The sequence below is a fragment of the Trachemys scripta genome, chromosome 17 (assembly GCF_013100865.1).
Source record: "Trachemys scripta elegans isolate TJP31775 chromosome 17, CAS_Tse_1.0, whole genome shotgun sequence".
In the NCBI taxonomy this organism is placed as follows: Eukaryota; Metazoa; Chordata; order Testudines; family Emydidae; genus Trachemys; species Trachemys scripta.
In genome coordinates this window covers 170,773-191,062 of record NC_048314.1, presented here as the reverse complement: position 1 = coordinate 191,062, position 20,290 = coordinate 170,773, and the positions used below count along the sequence as shown (strand labels likewise).

The 20,290-nt window shown below is 41.7% G+C and overlaps 1 protein-coding gene across 7 annotated transcripts in view; it reads left to right on the top strand.

Moving 5' to 3' along the window:
• BRD4 (bromodomain containing 4) overlaps window positions 1-20,290 on the top strand; it is a 193,991-nt gene that overhangs the window by 19,112 nt on the left and 154,589 nt on the right. Inside the window, exon 1 of one of the 7 annotated variants that reach the window (XM_034793553.1) lies at window positions 8,637-8,655. The exons of the other annotated variants lie outside the window; for them this stretch is intronic. The gene's annotated coding sequence lies outside the window, so the exon portion shown is untranslated. Of the gene's footprint in view, window positions 1-8,636; window positions 8,656-20,290 lie in introns of those variants that run through there. 7 annotated transcript variants of the gene reach the window in all.

The window sequence follows — 20,290 nt, the reverse complement described above, 5'->3', positions numbered from 1 at the left end:
CCTCGAGCAGGAGCAAGTATACCTTGACCATTCCTGGCAGATGTTTGTCTAACCTGTTCTTAAAAACCTCCAATGATGGGAATTCCACAACCTCCTTTGGAAGCCTGTTCTAGTGCTTAACTATCCTTGTTAGAAAGTTTTTCCTAACATCCCTTGCTGTAGATTAAGCTTGTTTCTTTTCCTGTCTTCAGAGGACATGGAGAACAATTGATTGTTGTCCTCTTTATAACTGCCCCTAACAGAGTTGACGGCTATCAGGTCTCCCCTCATTTGTCTATTTTCAAGACTAAACATGCCCAGTTTTTTAACTTGTAGGTCAAGTTCTCTAAACCTTTGATCACTTCTGTTGCTCTCCTCTGGACTTAGTTACCTTTTGTGTCTTACATACAGCACCCTATAATGGAATTAATCTTTTTTGCAACGGCATCACATTATTATCTTATATTCAATTTGTACTCCACTAGAACCCCTGGATCCTTTTCAGCAGTACTACACCTAGCCAATTTTCCCCTCTTTTCTATTTGTGCATTTCATTTTTTCCTTCCGATGCATAGTATTTTGCTCTTGTCTTTATTGAATTTCACCTTGTTGATTTCAGACCAGTTCTCCAATTTGTCAAGGTAATTTAATTCTAATCCTGTCCTCCAAAGTGCTTGCAATCTCTCCCAGCTTGGTTTAATCTGCAAATTTTATAAGCATATTCTCCAGTCTATTATCTAAGCCAGAGTGGTCCAACCTTTTCAGTGATGTGGGCCATGTGTAGTTGTGTGGCACCTCTGTGGGCCACAAATAAAAACAAAATGGTATCCTCCATGCAGTGTGATCTCGCATGCACGCTGTGTGGAGGACCCCATTTTGTCCCGCAGCAGACCTGCTCTACCAAATGGTGTCCTCCATGTAGCATGACCTTTCACATCTGGTGTGTGCGAGGGCGCCACATTGTAAAGCAGATCTGCTGTGTGGAGGACCCGTTTGGGGGCCAGACAAAATTGTCTTGCAGGCCACGAGTTGGACCAGCCTGATCAAGTCATCAATGAAAATCTGAATAGTACTGGATTTAGGATTAACCCCTTCGGGACCCCACCTGATATGTCCTCCCAGTTTGACAGTGAACCATTGATAGCTACTCCTTGGAGTACAGTCTTTCAACCAGTTTATATTTATAGTAATTTAATTTAGAACACATTTGGCACATGACATACTCATAAGCAAACTAGGGACTATCAAAAGACTATTTTAATAAAATCAAGATATATTGTGTTTGCTCCTTCCCCTCATCCACTAGTCTAGGAACCCTATCAAAGATGGAAATTAGGTTGGTTTGTCATGACTTGTTTTTGACAAATCAATGTTGGCTGTTGTAAATATGAGGTGGGTTTGTTCCTAGGATCTTCCAGAGATCACTTCTGAAGTATATAGGTTTTACATCAAGGTCTCTCCAGCCCATTCCCTTCCCATTTTCTTATTTTGGAGGGCTGATCTTCACATTATTATTTATTATTTGCACTGTGGGAGCATTTAGGAGCCCCAGTCAAGGTCTGGGACCCCTTTGTGCTAGGCGCTGTACATACACAGAACAAAAAGAGGGTCCCTGCCCTAAAGAGCATACAGTCTAAGACAAGTGGGAACAGATGGATACAGATAGATGGGGGAGTACAAGTGAACAGTGAGACAGTATTGGTCAGTGTGACAGGTAGTGGTGTCAGCAGCCTAGCCATTATCAAAGATGTACTCCGCTATCTTCTAGGTGCTTACAAATTGATTTTTTTCCCCCAGTATCTTTCCAGGTATCAAAGATAGGCTTTCCCCAAATCATTACGTTTGGTTATCAAATGTTTAGTTTGTGGGCATAGGTGTGGGGGTTTCTTTCCTCTTCCCCACTTTTTTGGAGAAAATGGTGGAATTTTTTTTTTAAATACGTCTCTTGGCTACTAAAATCTTTCCTAAAATTGAGTGTTTATATGCGCCTGTTCTCTTTGTCCTCCCTTTGCCTTTCTGTTTTTTCCCTGTCTCTGGGGATATTCACCTCTTTTTGTCTCTACTCCATTTACTTCCCTCAGCAGGCTTAATCATGTTGCTACTGCTGTTTCAGAAATTTTTTTCCAGAGCAATGTGGAACTGATTTCTGCTTCTCCTGGGTCACTCTGGTAATCTGTAGGGGGCTTCATTCTTTGTGGAGTTTCAGGGCTCCCTATACACATACTAGTTTGGCTCAAGAAAGAGCAGTGTGAAACCGATTAGGCTCAAATCACTTTGACTGTAACATTGCTGATGCTCCTCTTGCTGGAGGCATACTGCCCCTGATATGCAATGATGATGCAGTCTGTGGAATTGTTCTGCAAGGGAATTTTGAAACAAGGCAACGATTGCAGGAACTCCATATTTCTTTACTGAACTTAAAACCCCCAGACACACTATTTAATTGGTAAGATGAATGCTAAGAATTACCATCATTTGTAGATAGTAATATTGCTTTTAAATAATTCATAACCATACAGTCAGACATCAGTTCGCTCAAGTGCACTAGTTCCAGTTAAATTTGCTTCTAGGTATAAATGATTCTAGTTCCTTTTTGAAACTGTCTCAGAATATGTGAGATGATAATCAAGTTGACATTTTGAACATGTGTAAACAAAATTATACTCCCAAAGATCCTTAAAATTTTGGAAAGTCATTGGGGAATTGTTCTCAAATTATACAAAAGCCCTTTATACTGTTCTGGCAGTGTAAAGAGGCATTGAAATAGATGGAAATGGCCTCAGAGAATGCTCCCTGCAGAGAGCTGTTCCACCTTGCATAGAACGGCTCTACAACACCATGTCTGCTGTCCAGTCCCCCAGTTTAGGGAGGGGACGTGTTGTAGATATCAGAAGAGCATTGTACTATTATTATTCTGTTTCCTAGGGTCCTGGGAAGTAGTGTGTAAAGTTAGGGCAACCATGAAGCTGCCCTAATCTATATTGGTGGCCGGACTTTGTTTCGGAATGCAGGGAGCCCAAAACAGGTTTAAAGCCACCTTTGTGCCTGCCCTCCTTGCTGTCCTTGTCTCAAGTGCAGGAATGGAGTAACTGAATCAAGCCCCTGCAGATTTTTTCCTTGTCTTTTGAAATCCATTTTAATTCAGATTGCATAAGTGACAGTGGATTATTGAACATAAGGTGAAACTTCTTAAAATGTTTTGAGTCTTATCTTTTACCTTATTTTTTCAGCTCTGACTTTCCTTGTGTAAGAGTCTGTAGCAAACAGTGGATATCTATTTTTTTTTTTTTTTTCCTATGCACTTTCAGCTATGGGCTTCTTGAATGCTAAAAGAGCCCAGTTTTCAAAACCATCTGCAAACATTCACTTACTGTCAAAATATAAGAGATGAAGTGTTCTGTGGGGGAGGTGTAATTTTCAGGAGTGCAAATTTGCTACAGCAAATACATATACGCTAATAGAAAACATTTGTGAACCAGTCATTCTTCCTTTCAAATATGCTAGTTTGTAAAAAGTGGCTGTAATTCAGTCAGTGAGCTTGTTTGTAAAGAAGTGGTTTAATAGAACAGCTCCACTGAGATAGAAAACTAATTGTTCAGTATCACTGCTTGGAAGTCTTTGTACACAGAGTCCCATTTCATTAGACTGGTGCTTAATAGATGCAACTGGTGTGGACTTAATAGTTCACTTTTCTATGTTTTTGCAAAGGCAGAGCAATTTGGGATTCTCAGTATTTATCTTCATGTTTGAGTAGGTGTTTGTGCAACAGGTTTGGGATTGAGTAGATGATGAAATACACAGCAATAGTACTAGCATTGAAAACAGCTGAGGTAAATCACTTGGTCCCTCTAACAAGCTTGCTGCTAGGTCATTTTAAGTGTTGTAAAAGATCACATTTCAATATTAATAGTAAATAGTGCGTGCTGGGTGGTGGGGGTGGTGGGTTGGTGAGTCTGGGGCAGGTTCCCTACCCGGTTCCTGGGAAGAGGCGACCTTCAACTCCTAGCTCCATGTGCTGCCTCCGCTCCGCCTCAAGCCCCAGTTCTGCAGCTCCCATTGGCTGGGAACTGTGGCCGATGGGAGTTGCGGGGGTGGTGCCTGCAGGCAGAGGCAGCACATGGAGCTAGGAGCTGAGGCCCCCCTCCACTCCCCAAACGCCTGCTGCTGGGGGGGGGGGGGGGGGGGGGGGGGGGGGGGGGAGAGACTGCCCCAGCAGCGGCCAATGACAAATATGGAGCCTTAATCACGATCCCTACATAGACCAACTGATGGAAGTTGCCTTCACTCCACAGTAGATAAATTTAAAGTCAGTAGCATTGAAATCTGGAAGCTTTCCACATGCTGGGCCTGATGAAGTTTGTGTTCATATTGGCTTCCTAATCGCTCCAGATCTTAGGTTTAGACTTATGCCCACTAGGATAAGTGAATCTCCCCCGACATCCTCTTCCCAGTGTGCTGGGAAACCTGATAATCTTACATGTAGTGATGTTATCTTCAATGGATTGTGATTATCTTTAATGCTACTTTAAGGTTGGGGGTACTGGGGAATTAGTTGACCCAAATCCTGAACGTGGTCAAAGAAGGGAGAGAAGGTGTGGCCTGCACAGTTTAGCTTTTGAACTGTGGTTGTAGATTTTTCTTTGTGGTCAGTTCACAATGTTCTAGTCATGGCATTTAGATAAACAAGGAAGTACAAAAAGTCAGTCTGAGCCTGGAATCAGGTCTTTGGCCTTGGTTGGTCTCATGCCACTATCAAGTAGCTTGATTACTTGGCACGGATTCTCAATATTCCTGTTGATTGGCTGAGTAGAATGCAGATTAATCCAGGTGATTGGGTGCTAGTATTCCAGTCTGCCTGTTCTCTCTGATCTTATTTGTGCTAAAGAAAATCCAAGGTGGTAGGGTTTAAATTATTCTCATTGCTTTTGTGTTGTGCTATATAGACTGCTACTTCAGTTTATCATGATGTCAAGAGTTCATTTTGCTGCCCTACCCAAAGTCCAGTCAGTTATAAACACCTAATAAACTTTTTACTAGTGCCCAATTCCTTTTAGATTTGAGACTTTATGGCCAAGTTATCATCATCCTTTTCAAGAGCAAAGAGCATTGCACTTTGACAGAGTCACTTTGTCTGGCTTTTATGTAGGGCCCATATAATTCTGAAGAGAGCCTTGATTTCCTATAGTTTAGGCTTCCTTCAGGTACAAAGATAAGGCCGGTCTTAGTATTGTATCTGAAAAGCTAGACTTGGGAATTATCCATTCCTTATATTTCAGAAGATCTTTTATCACCAATCTAAAAAGGAATGATTCTGGTAGATCCTCAACCTGATCTGGATTCTTTATATTCTACCAATGCAGAATGAACTTCTTGTGGCCTAGCAGGCTCCAGATCTAGGTTGAAGGCTTACCTTTAAACTGTTCTGTAAGGTGCCGAGTATTCCAACAGATCTCTCAGCAAGTTCATGTTCCCTCTGTCAGCTAAATTGGGAGGGGATTTGCAGAAGATCTGTGTAGAAAGGTAGCTGATTCAACTAAGAGATGAGTTACTTTCAAAGTCTCTTTCTTCCCTAAGTACTATGGGCTAGTGATCCCTTCTACTTAAGAGTCCATTGCTTCATGAGTGGATCAGCTAGGGGGATTTTTCCCTACTTATAAATTATTTAATGTCGTGGAGCCTACCCTTGCCTCTTAATACTTGGTATCTAATGTACTTGGTATCTTGTCTCTTGTTATATTGTTAAAATGTTACTACTTGTGGAAGTTTAACTCTGTTGCTATGGAAGAACTTGATTGGTTCCTGCCTAATCTAGCCAGTAGAACAGCTCTGACAGGCAGAAAAACTAAATCTGGCAATTTGTCCATCTGCCTACTGAAATGATGGGATTGGAGGACAGTCTGTTTTATTGAAAAGACAATTGGCACAAACCTAATTTCCATCAAAATCAACCTACTTCATTTTGGTACTCTGGGAGGGTGATGGAATGTGAGATGTGCCTCTAACATAGTTGCCCCTCAGCACAGCAGAATATTTGGGGTCCTGAGCTCAAGGACCTGGTTGATATAGTACAGATCAAAATGGATTGGGGGGGGGGAGGGGTAGAAGGGGTCAAGAGATTAAGTGATTTTTCCTGAGGTTACATGGGAAGTTTGTGGTTTGTTTTGGAATTTTAACCCAGATTTCCCGAATCTTAGTTCGGTACATTAATCACAAAATCATTCTCCCTGTCTGTAAAGTCTAATCTTTCCAAGCCTATATATTGCTCACACTAAACCAGTAGAGTGCAGCTGCCTGCTTTGCTTTAGATGTGAATGTCACCTGTTGCTGTGGAAACAAAAGTTCCTTAGGAGGTAAAAGAAGGAACTGATTTTTAAATTTTTGGTTTATATTGATAACTCAAGACTAAATATGTTCAGCTGGGAATTTGTTAGCTGCAGAAGCCATGTTACTTCCTTTATGAAATTATAGTTTGGCTGTTTTTATTTAATGTCATACAACCTATACTCAAAACACCTCATAACAGCGTTCAAAATCACACAATCTTTTGTATGTAGTGAATCTGAGGCTATTAATTTCACACTGCTGAAAAAACACTGATTTGATATTTCAGTCTGGGGATGCAGGGAAGAGAATTTACAAAACCAGAAGGGTAAAGCACATGAACTTACGTAGAGTTTGATCGCTTGATCCCTAAACTAGCAGAGTGAACAAAGACACAGAGAGCACTTTCTATGGTGCTTTCTAATCAGTTTTCTAATGGTTGTCTAAAAATGGTCTCCAAGGCCTTGTCTACACTACACAATTTTGTCGACCAGTGGAGGTATACACACTGCAATGCTCCTTCTGCTGACAAAGCTCTCCTGCTTTGCCAGCAAAATAAAACGACCTTGATGAGAGGCATTGAGCTATTTGCTTCAAATTTATATTGGCAAAGTGTTAGTGTAGACACCGTGGTTTTTTATGTTGCTATAAATGGCCTCAAGCAGGTGTCCCACAATGCCCATCCTGACTGCTCTGGTCAGCAGTTCGAATTCCTCTGCCCAGCACCCATGTACACAGGCTTCTGCCCTTCCCCCTTTAAAGACCTGGGAATTTTTGAAATTCCAGTTCTGATTTCCTTGGTGTGGAGAGCTCACGTTGTCTGTTCCCAGCTGACCATGGTACCACACATCAATACTGTCCCGCTTGGAGCATATGAATTGTTGGATCTGCTGGCGCTGTGGGGAGAGAAGACCGTGCAGTCCCAGCCACACTCCAGCTGTAGGAGCATTGATACCTACAGTCAGATTTCCCGTGGCTTGTTGGGTAAGAGCTACGAATGGGACATGCCTCAGTGCCGTATGAAGATAAAAGAGCTGAGGCAGGCATACCAGATGGCAAGAGAGGCAAACCGTTGCTCTGGTGCTTCGCTGAAGACCTGCTGCTTCTAAAAGGAGCTGGACGCCATCCTTGGCGGCAACCCCATCTCCCCTGCCAAGAGCCCTTTGGACACTTTGGTGGGGCTGGAGGCAGCCAACAGTGGACTCAACCCAGCAGACGAAGTCGTGGATGAGGAGGTTGAATTGGAGGACGATGTGAAGCACGTGACAGGGTCATCCAGTGGTGGGGGGAGTCAGGACCTCTTTTCCACTCCGGAGGGGTCTAGCCAGTCCTAGCAGTCTGTCTCTGTCGTTGATGAAACGGTATATTGTGGACAAGGCCTTAGAGACATTAGGGTTTTGATAATCAGAGAGGAAAGGGCAGGCCTTGATTCAATCAGTCCTGTCCCAGAAAAAGTAGAGAGTCAAGAAAAAAGGTCAACAGTGGGTTTTTGTCTTTCTCAAACTCTCCCTCTTTTCTGTCGTAGATGGGAAGTTTAAGGATGAAGGAGACAGCCAGAAAAAGGGTGTGGGGGAGAGGCATTGGAAAAGTGGATTGCATAACTTGAAAAGGGCAGGTGTGAGAGTATTACTGTTAGCTGAATTGATAGCTAAAAGACACTTTAATTCACATGGAGCAAACTTACATATAGGTGAGCCACCTCCACTAGGCACAACTTGAAAGGGCAGTGGTGTCTGGGACAATTAAAGTTTTTAATTGCTTCTATTTGTGGGCATCTAATACTAAACAAAGTGTCCTGACAAGAAGCATTCTCTGTAAACAGTATCCTATTACAACAAAGGAACATTGTGTAGCCTTAATTTGAAGGCATATGTTTACAAATGTTATTGACCTTGTGCATATTGACAGATGCTTATTTGTACAATTCCAAAAGAATGCTGTTAAGTCTGAGGGAAGTTCTGACATTAAAGGTGGACTGGAAAGTTAAATGGAAAATACATATTTTTAAATATAAACCAATCCCTCAACCAATAGCTTTTCTTGTAACTCAGATTGCCTCTAAAAAAGTCAGACTTGTTCTGCTGCTCTCACCATGCTATGTGCAGGAGTAGTTTGATCTGGCCTTCCGACTTCCTGAACCACAGTCTCAGTGCTTTGAGATTCTCCTCCGTTTGGGAATAAGCACCTCTTTACCAATATAACTGCATTCACACTATAGGTTCTATCCTTTTAACTATACTGCATAGTTAAATTGGTACAACTTTTGTTTGTAGACAAGCCACAAGAGAATACTGTCACTAGACTTTGTTGGAAGTCCCATCCTTGGTATCTGCCTTGGCTTAGTCATTTGGCTAAGTAAGTATTCAATTAAAACTCTGCTAATTTAATATTCTGTATTAAAATGGTGGTTTCTTGGGTGATGGAGCTGTGTTGTGCTTCCCTTGTGACTCTGCAAATAAGGGGAAGAATAAACCATGTAACTTGATCATTTTTCTTAACCATCATCGTCATGTTCCTATTACACCTCTGGCATTTAGGGCAGTGACGAAGCTGCTCCACTCCTGTCTGTTTCTGTCAACTCTTTCAATAGTTTCCCAGCTGTGCCCCAGGTTTTTCAGCTCGGCTTCGACAGCTCTTCGCCATGTAGGTTTCGGGTGGCCTCGTTTTTGTTTGCCTTCAGGTGTCCATCTTATTGCTACTCTGGTGATGGAATCAGTTTTCATCCAAAGCACATGACCGATCCATCTCCCGTGCCTCCTGGCAATGATGGTGCTCAGATCCTCTTGGCTGCACTGTGTCAATAGATCTTGGTTGGAGATTGTTCTGGGCCAAAAGATAAGGGAGATTTTTCTGAGGCAGGTTGTATAGAATGAAGACCATTTGGACATGTCATACGACTCTACCCCGATATAACGTGGTCCTCAGGAGCCAAAAATCCCTACCGCGTTATAGGTGAAACCCCGTTATATCGGGTAGCAGCCGCAGGGCTCCAGTGGTGATTTAAAGGGCCTGGGGCTCCCCGCAGCAGCCGGAGTCCCGGGCCCTTTAAAGCGCTGCCCGAGCCCCTCTGCTGGAGCCCCGGGGTTACCGTGCTATACGCGAACCCGTGTTATATTGGGTTGTGTTATATCGGGGTAGAGGTGTACTTTCTCATTCCCCAGCTTTCTGCACTATAAAGTAGTGTTGAAAGTATACAGCTCCGATAAATCTTGAGTTTGGTGTTGGTGTTGTATTTTGATGATTTCCAGACTGTATTTAGGCTCCCAAAGGTGTTCCTGGCTTTATTGATTTTGTTCCAGATGTCCTGGCTTGTTCCACCATGCTGACTGATGGTGCTGCCCAACCACACGCATTTTAAATATGTAACTCTTCACCAATAAGAAGGATAAAGTCCTAGAGTTAGAAACAGCTCTGCTTATAACTTCTGGCATAAATACTATCTTGTATGTCCTGGTAGCATCCCGGCATCCTCAAATATGATTTGCCTTTGGTGAGGCAGCTTCTTGCTCTACTCTTTGGTCAGCTGCTTTGCTGCTTATTTTTCCCCTGCTGGGATTATTCTTTCCTTTATTTTTGTCTGCAAGTACAGATCATTTAAGTATGCTGTATGTTTGACCATCATCTTTTTGCCCTCATCTCTGATTTAATCTCTATTTTTCAGATGTTTCCTTTGACCTGATTTTGGGTTGGTCTTTGTTCCCAGGGTTCAGTCAATTCTTCAAGAAACCTTGCCATTTGGGAGTTGGTGTTCTTTTATAGATAATCAATATGCTGTAAGTACACAACACAGTGTTAGTCCTTGTTCACAAGAAAAGAAACAGAAGGGGAAGAGCACAAGAAGACATTTGGGTTGCGGGAGAATATAATGAGATGAAGCCAGTAGAAAGAGACTAAGTATGAAATAGCTGATTATAGAGTTCATCTTAAAATTAGGTCTGGTTGAGAAGCTCTTTTCAGAGTTTAGTAGTTCACTTTGTGCTCGCACTATTCATAGGCAATGTAAATACTATATTAATACATCAATCAATTTGAGATTAACTGCAAAAATACACAGAAAATTCACAGCTAAACATCAACTGCAAAAAAATTTGTTTGCTTGTTGCTTTTACTCCTTTATTACTTACAAAGACTGAGTTTTCTCCCCCTAAATTTTCCTTTACTGCCCGAGTCTTGTCTTCCATATTTTCGTCAGAGGGCTTTTGGGGGACCTCAGAACTAGAATGGGAACTGAGCCTTTCCCTGGGAAGGATTGGAGTGTTGCCTTTCACTCAGAGCTCTTCTCCCAAATACTTGTCAGGAGTTTAATTTAAACAAATACCCCAGTCCCCCCTCCTTCCTTTTTGTTTTGAGGCAGTCCGACTAACTGCAGTTCCCTTACTTGCACAGGTATCTCACTTGAGTTGTTGGCCATTAGTTTTCCAGTCATGGTTCCTTAGCAAAATCAGGGAAATCAAGGCCTGATATGAAAAGTGCGGGGTGGAGGGACGCCATGTATTTATCCAACCTTTATGCATTCAGGAAAAAATTTGTTTCTTTGTAGTTAAGCGTTAAATTTCCCACAACTTCTATAACTATGCCCACTTGTGAATTTGTATTATAAAAGGCCACATGCCTTATGAGCTTACGGTATATGTGCTCTTAAGGTTCTTTCTGCACTGCATGATTGGCTGAAACATTTGTCCTGCATCTATGTTATAACACAAGGTTCCATCTGCATTACAAAATGGAACTGTCTCCTTAAGTCATGGGCATGTACATCTCTTTAGTAAGATTTGGGGGATAGGTCCCACCTATGCAACAGGATTCTGTACCATGTTGTATTTGGGTGTCCTGATATGGTGGTAGCTGTAATGCAGAAGTTTATTGTGGAGAAAAGCTTGAAAACACAAACCCCCAAGAGGCTTAAAAACCAGAAGGCAAATAAGAGAGTCCAAAACTTATTTTAAAATCTAATGAGTTTTAAGCAGTTGTATGACTTCGGGGTCAGAGTTATGATTTTTGAAAACCTGTTGGCTTCTCTTTTCTCCTATAATGTATTTTTCCAATTAATATGTCACTGGAATGTATGCATAACAGGGATTTTATTTACATTGTAGATGGACTATCAAAATTGTTGTGGGAGTGCCTGCTCTGAATTTACTGACATCTATGCATGAATTCTCAACATGCCATTCCCCGCCCATTCCCAAAAGTCTTCCCTAGTCTTTGGAAGATTCCCATTCAGGTATTATCATCAGACTTAACATTTCTTTGTCTGGTTATGAGGAGATGAACCCTCCCCTCCAAAATCTTGTTAGTTAAGTCATAATATTCAGAATTCAAGCTGAAGCTTTGGAACTGATTTTCCTCTCAGGGAATATCTTCACTGCAAAGTTAACTCCTCCACATATAAACCTCTGACCCAAGTATAGTTGTTCTTTCATCCCAAGGTAACTGGTCCAGCTGGGGCTGGAGGCTAAAGCTTGAACAAGGCTTTCACTAAAGTTGGTGACTCACCCACTTTTTGCAGTGTGGATACAGGCTGAACCGCTTGAATGCTGATAGTCCTCCAGTGTTGTCTCACAATTTCTTCAGTATGCCCAGAAGGACAGACAAGTTCTCCCATAATTTACTGGTGTAGAATCAGAATGGCTCAGCTTATTGCAGCACAAAGAACCATCATATGTTCTCCCAGAAGTCCTAGTGGCACACACTGGCAAGTGCAGCATTAGTGAGGCCCCAGTAACTTGAGTGCAGCTTTGCAGTGTCACTGCTCTTACCCAGGGCAGGTTAACATGAGTGCCGATTTCCAAGTTAACTCCGCAGTGAAAAGACACAACCTAATTTACAGCAGGTGTTGTAGAATCAGGCCTCTTGCTGCAAGAAGTATCTTCCTCAACATCCTGGATAACTGTTCCAGTTTTTTTAGAAGGGCAGAAAGTCTTTAATTACACTGATTATGCACTACTGTAACAATTACATGTATTTCATAATGAGTGGTGATTCATCCCACTAATGGAATTCCTGGTAAAGAGGGTCAGTGCTAGTTGTAGCTGAATTTTTCTTGTCTTTCTATTAGTATAGATTGTGGCTGTGGTCAGACAAATGACAAACTACTAAAGTAATGTATTGGTGTTCCATATTCCAGATCAGACGTATCTATTTAAAAAAAAAAAAAAGATTCTTTATAATTGCTGGAACAACAAATGCTATCTAGGACTTGAAATAGAACAGGTTCTTTAAGGTACCACTTGTGGGATCAAGGAACATGCATGGCAGTTTTTTTAATCTTCTAGACAGCAGTGTCTGGGCCGCTTACCCCTTCTTCCGTCTCCTCTTGGGCAGGATTCTTGTTTATCCTTCTGGGCATGATTCCCTCTGTATTCTTAGAAGGTGCAATGAGATGGACTATCCCTTGATATCCTTAATTCTTACCTTATCAATTTTTCCCTCATTCTGTCCCTTTGGGAGCTATCGTGGAGTTTGTCAGTCAGATCTTTGGCGGCGGCATCTGCCCATATGTCAGAGATATTGTTTAGGACTTACCTTGCAGGTAAGGTGAGGCTCTTCAAACCTAGTTGACCAAGTCAGGTACTGTGGAAATCCAGAATTGATTTTAGAAATCCACTTGCCAAAGTGACAGTGTGCCAGGTATAAACAGCACTGTCCAGAATCTGAGTCCAATGCTGAGGATCAAACATTGTTGATTCTCAAAAGTCATTTGTTGGAGTGGTCAGTGTACCTACATCCATCCAGGTTGAAGTTGAGTGCTGAAGATTTTGTCTTGCATAAGTTGCACTGAAGTCCCCAGATCTGTAACCAGTCTGGTGCTGCGGTTCCAGTGCCATAGAGTGCAAGGAATTGCTCACCAATGTGTCCATACTAAAATGGACCTGAGTCAGTGCTGGGGTTTCTTGGTGACCCAACTCTCATCCTACCCCTTCTGTGACAAACTGCAACTTGTTTTGCCCTTGATCCCTGTTTACTCCACATTTTGATTAAAAAACTAGAATGATCTAAAACTAACACAGTGCACATTAAATGGTTTAAAAACTGGTAATATTAAACAGGGAATCATCAAGTGGGTGTGTGCAGGGTATGGCTCTTGGTCCTATACAACTTAACATTTTTATCAATGACCTGGAAGAAACAAAAAACATTACTGATAAAGTTTGCAGATGACACAAAAATTGGAGGAGTGGTAAATAAGGTTCGACAAGTGCAGAGTCCTGCATCTATGATGGGAAGAATTCCATGTATTGCTACAGTCTGGGGACCGACTGGCTAAGCGGCAGTTCTGCAGAAAAGGACCTGGGGATTACAGTGGATGGGACACTGGATATGAGCCAACAGTGTGCCTTTGTTGCCAAGACGGCTAACGGCATATTGGGCTGCATTAGTAGGAGCATTGCCAGCAGATCAAGGGAAGTGATTATTACCCTCTATTTAGCACGGGTGAGACCACATGGAGTACAGTAACGCCTTACTTAACATTGTAGTTATGTTCCTGAAAAATGCTACTTTAAGTGAAATGATGTTAAGCGAATCCAATTTCCCCATAAAAATTACTGTAACGGGTGGGAATGTGTGTATGAGGTTCCAGGGAAATTTTTTTTTTCACCAGACAAAAGACATGACTGACATGCACGCACACAGTTTGAAACAAACAATTTAATACTGTACACAGCAATGATGATTGTGAAGCTTGGTTGAGGTGGTGAAGTCAGAGGGTGGGGTATTTCCCAGGTAATACCTTGCTGCTAAATGTTAAACTAACACTTGGCTGAGCCCTTAAGGGTTAACACGTTGTTAACGTAGCCTCACACTCCACAAGGCAGCAGGAATAGAGAGAGGAGACACAATAGACTATGGCAGGGGCTGCAGACATTCCCTGCGGAAACAGAACATGAGGATGAACCCATGCTATCCCACTGGAGTTCACCACTCCATCCACTTTCCAAAGTGGGGCGTGTGGGTGTGAGCGAGAGAGACATGCGCATTGCCCCTTTAAGTGCACTGACCCAGCTTTAAGTACACTGCCTTTTTAAGTAGATCAGCAAGTTGACACCAGCTGCTGCCAGCAAGCTCCCTCAATCCTGAGCCCTGTCGTGCCCCCCTCCTCCTCGTGCCTGTGGAGATGGGGTGCAGGAGCGGGACATCAGCCCTCTTCTTCCCCCCCCCCCCCCCTGTCGCCACACAGCAAGCAGGAGGCTCCCGTGAGCAGCTCCAAGGCAGCTAGCTCCAATGGGCTGCTCTTCCTGCAAGCAGTGGACAAAGCAGACAGCTGCCAAACGTTATAAGGGAGCATTGTGCAACTTTAAATGAGCATGTTTTCTAATAGATCAGTAGCGTAACAATGAAACAGCATTAATATGGATGATAAGTGAGGAGTTACTGTGTTGTGTCCAGTTTCGGGGGCCCCCACTACAGGATGTGGACAAATTGGAGAGTGTCCAGTGGAGGGCAACAAAAACGATTAGGAGGCTGGGGCACGTGACTTATGAGGAGAGGCTGAGGGAACTGGGCTTATTTAGTCTGCAGAAGAGAAGAGTGGGCGGATTTGATAGCAGCCTTCAACTACCTGAAAGGGGGGGGTCCCAAAGAGGATGGAGCTCGGCTGTTTTCAGTGGTGGCAGATGAAGAACAAGAAGCAATGGTCTCACGTTGCAGTGCGGGGCATCCTAGGTTGGATATTAGGAAAAACTATTTCACTAGGAGGGTGGTGAAGTACTGGAATGGGTTACCTAGAGAGGTGGTAGAATCTCCATCCTTAGAGGTTTTTAAGGCCTGGCTTGATAAAGCCCTGGCTGGGATGATTTAGTTGGTGTTGGTCCTGCTTTGAGCAGGGGATTGGACTAGATGACCTTCTAGCCTTGGAATCTATTAATCTGTCCTAACTCTGGGATTCATCTGCCTCCTGGAGAGTCTCTGGGAAGTTTACCTCTTGCAGCTAGCTTCTGGTTTCATAGATTCCAAGGCCAGAAGGAACCACTGTGATCATATAGCCTAATCTAAATCACCAGGGAGATACTCTTCAAGATCTGCTAGCTGTGTGGATTCGGCAGCCATCTTTTGTCTGTAACAAGCTCTACTTCAGTTTGATGGAGTAGTTGGAGACAAAGCATTTTTAAAGCTAATTAGAATAAATGAGCCTTTAATCAGCTTTCAGTAAATATTTTATTAAAATGAAATGTTAATGACCAGTAGCTCATGGGATCTGTTGTTAAATGGTTTTTGGAAAATCGGAATGTGGATTATTGTATTCATTTACATTTTGCAATAAGTTTGAGCTGGAAATTGTTTGTTTTCTTTGGGCCCTAAATTGACTTTCTCTTTGATTTCACTAAAACATTAGTATTGGGGATGTGTGCAAGAGCCAGATAAACAGTTGCAAAAATCGACAGATTGATAGTCCCAAAATAGCCAGTAAGAATGTTTACATCAGGGGTCTCAAACACGCAGCCGGCCCGTGGGGTGATTTTTTGCGGCCCACGAGCCACTATATAATCACACCAGTTTCAAGTATTTTGGTAATGTATTTAAAAATATCTGTCAGCAAGTATGTCTGTAACAATACAGACACACACAAAAATTCCCCCAGGAGTGGAGAGTTAAAGAAACCCCTACGAAAACCCAGTTCTTGCTTCGCTGGCCTCTATATCCCCTCAGCCATGGGGCCAGACACTCTCACTCGCTCCCCCCAGTGCCCAGCTGAGGGTGCAAGAACCCACCCCAGCCCAGATACTCACATCTTCTATCTCCCAGAGCTCAGCTTCCTTACCCCTCCAGCCCAGACACTCGCCTCCTAGAGCCCAGGGATCCAGAGGAAGAAACAGTCTGATGCTGGGTCCCGAGCTTGCACAGTGTTTTCTGCAGGCCACCGTTTTCTTCCTTAAGGGTGTGCGGGGAACTGCAGCTGCTGGGAACCCTCGCCCCGAACCTGCTCTATTATTTGTGAGCTGTCTCTGCTTGTCCAGCGGCCCGCATCTCTGGTCAAGTGAGGAGGAAAAGATGTAATACTGTAGTAAAGAGAATTGGAAGAAGCAACAGGTTACAAGATTAACAGGGATTGTGAAGGAGGGGACAAATTGCTACTTAAATAGTACAGTGATCGGTACTATAGACAACCTGAAGATGGGCTGAGAATGAGAGTTTGGAGTGGTGATGGGGAAAGGAATGGCAGAAGAGATTATGGTGCTGGAAAGAGAGAAGGGGAGGGAGTGAGAGAAAGAAAAGTAAGAGGTTCAAGTTTTGCATAACATATGCTGTTTATCTGCTCCATGATCAGTTTTCCCAGATCTTCTACTTCGGCTTGCCTACTGGTCATGTCATCAGTGTGTTTATTTGCAAACATAAATAAAAATAGGGCTGCTTGGCTTGTATTTTTAGTTTAATTACTTTTGTAATATCTAACACATAATTGAGGGGTTCGGTTTCTAACGTTATTGCTATTGTGCCTTCTGTTTTGTTTCAGATTGTCAGTATTTGACAGTTTTCTAGTGCACAGTTATAAAATGTGGTTTCTTGCTTCCACTTGATGCAGACTATGCAGTTTTTTAATAAATTATAACATTTTTCATAAAATAAATCTTGGGAATTATATACTAGTCCTTGCTTCCCGAATACATTATTTTTAGATATATAGTAATGTTTTACAGCTTTTGATCATTCCTCATGGCACAGGGTGGATTTGATTTAAATCATTAGTCAGGAAGACTCTATTTAAACATGAATTTCCAAATAAAAGTGCATTCTTGTTGGTTGTTATAACCTTAATACATATTCTTCACAACTCAGAGATAGATGTAGGTTTCATTTTTAGAAGGTACACACTATACATTTTTAAAGTGATTTATTTTGAAACTTTTCAGATTAGTTTTACAGCTATATCAGAAAATGAATGATTGTTTGGTGGTTTCATTTACCAAAGGTAATTGAAGCAGATAGGTCACCTCCCTATGACTTCATAAATATCTCCAATTCAACCAGTTAATCATTAATATTTGGAGAATTTTCTGGCCATGTTGTTTTAGGAGGAGAACATCACCAGACGGACATTTAAATTGTGTTTATTTAACTACAACAACAACGTTATGTATTCTGGCTTTTTTTCTTTAACAGCAAACATGATATTTTAACAAAACAAGCGCATGAATTTTTGAACGTTAAACGTTCAAGTTTTTTAAAATCAGGTTTGTTTTTGTTAAAATTGTTTTTAACTAAAATAAGTTAATTTTTTTTTTAATTTCATTTAAATCGACCACGTCAGCCAGGTCAACATGAGAAACTTAAAATATTGGCTTCTGTAGCTAACTCCATCGTCTTCACCTTCATTTTCCTGTTTCTTCATAATCTGGAAAAGGAAAACAAGCTTTCCTGCTTTTTCAAGTCCCAAATGATTTCTCAACTTGGAATAAATTAGTCCAAAGAAAGAAAATATTCTTTCTATACCTGCAGAAGAAGTTACTGCTGTTAAGTGAGATTATCACTTCAACAGTCTCTGAATCTAAGTGCTTAAGTGACTTCCACCAGTTCACTAGAGTGACCTCTTTAAAACATCATCAGCAAACATGTATTTCTTGAATGGTTCTTATTCCCAAACTGGGTCTCTTTTACGGCCTGCTGCCATTATAGGTTTTCACTTCTAGTGAGAGAATGTATGGTAGGTCTCAAATCAGAAGGCTACACTCAGAGACCTCAAGACTTCTGGAATGTGCTGCTCAAACAGTTTCACTTTTGTTTCTACGGCCTGTCCCTCCCTTCTCACATTTATCTCCAGACGTCTTCTCCTTGTCCAGTTCTATTCTGCCCCCAACAATCTTCTATTCATTGAACTTTTTGAAACTTTGCACTTTTAGAGAGAGGTAAGGGATTGACTCTGTGTACACAAATTTGCAGAGGGACAATAGAGTTGAGGTCTGTTATTTCTCACCTCTCTATATTTATTTTAAAACATTTTCGCTGTTAACAAGCATGTTATTTCTGGAGAGACAAATCCACAGTTTGAGAACTGCAAAACTAAGCCTCTCTGATGGTATCTTCTAGACTGACACGGAGTCCCATTGAATAGATAGAAAGATTAACCTAAATAATCTATACAGAAGCCCCTGGAACCCCATAAGATTGGGTCCCTACATCATGAACTATTGGAACTCTACAAAACTTTTCTTAAACATTACATGAATATATTCTCATGCTATAGAATTTATAATCACTGTTCCATGATGGGGATATCTTTGAGCTATAATGTATCTTAATTAAAACCAAATAAAATCGTTTTTTTAAATCATTGATTTTTATCCACCCTGTCATGGCATAATTCCATTTAAAATCCTAGTGTATTTTAATAACATTCTGACTTCCTTAATATATAGTTGTCTCAGAGAAGCTAATACACCTCTACCCTGGTATAACGCTGTCCTCGGGAGCCAAAAAATCTTACATCATTATTGAAACCACATTATATTAAACTTGCTTTGATCCTCCGGAGTGCGCAGCCCCCCCCCCCCCCGCACTGCTTTATCGCGTTGTATCCAAATTCATGTTATATCGGGTCGTGGTGTAATTAAAGGATTGATATGAAATTCCCCTCATTTAGAGATCATCCCTCTGGTTGAGGCAAATTAGTAAACTAGACTGGGAAAGTTAACATTACTGCTACACCTGCTGTACATGTTTTGGTAGTTAAAGGATTCAGTCTCCAGGGTTGTCCATATCAGGCAGTTACAAGCATCTAGCCCTGTTTCTACATAGCACGCATGTGCTGAAGTCCCTTTTGACTTCAATGGGATTTAAGCATTACCTCAACAGATTGCTGAATTGGGGCCTTAAGGGCCAGCTTTTCAAAAGTCCTCAGCATCCTTAATTGGAATCAGATTTTCAAAACATAATTCTTTTTTTTAAGCACCTAAAATGAAGTTGCTACTTTTTCAAGAATGCAGTGTCTAAATGGAATCCATTGAGTTTTGAGCCTTTGAAAATCTGGCCCTATAATCTTAAAAACCTAAAACCAAATATTTCCCAGGTGGGCTTAGATAATTGCTGAATGACTTGTGCAGAATCCAAGTGGGCAAACTCTTCCAGTGCTTTAACATGCTAGTACAACCACTGTCATTCCCCTGAGAGCAGAGAGGCACCCCTGAAATGAAGGCATTTCCTATCCTAATCCAGAAACCAAATAGTCCTATTCAGAAAAAATGGGGGGCAGAATTTCCTGGTACCTAGTAAGAATTTTATTAGAAAAAAGGCTGTATTTTTGGATTGAAAATATTTTAATTCTGTATTTTAATTTGAACTCTGAGCAGAGAATTAGGAGCTAAACTTGTCTTCTCATTCAAAGGAAACCAAATGATCTGAAGGCAAGAGAGGCATGGCAGAGAAACAAAAATAAAACGAAGATCTCTGAAAATGGCTCGGATACCTGGCATCTTAAAGAAAATAGTTTGTGAGAAACACTTCGAAGCATAGACATATACTGGTTGCCATAAACGGGAATTTTTACATACTACATGATGCATGGAGTATAATTATTTAGCACAGATTGTATTGGATATATATTAATCCATGTCTTCTGATTTAATGAGTTACAGTTGTGACCCAAGACATTGCTTGTGGGTAGGGTAGAATGTGCTCATTTTAAAATGTGTTTTTGGTTGTTACTTAGGGCTCGTGTCCACTTACAGCCGTGCCACTGCAGCACTTAGTGAGGATGCTACCGATGCTGACAGGAGAGCGTCTCTGTCCGCATATGTACTCCACCTCTCCGAGAGGCTGTAACTGTGTTAATGGGTGAAGTCCACCCATCGACATAGCATTGTCTACACTGGGGGTTAGGTCAGTATTACTGTGGCGCTCAGGGTGTGGATTTTTCACACCTCGGAATAACGTAGTTATATTGACGTTGGTAGCGTAGACCAAACCTAACTGCAGTGGCTGAAAGGAATGTGGCAATGTCAGCTGAGGAGTTATTCATATGGAAGCGTGCTCAATTGACAGACACCAATCATTGGCA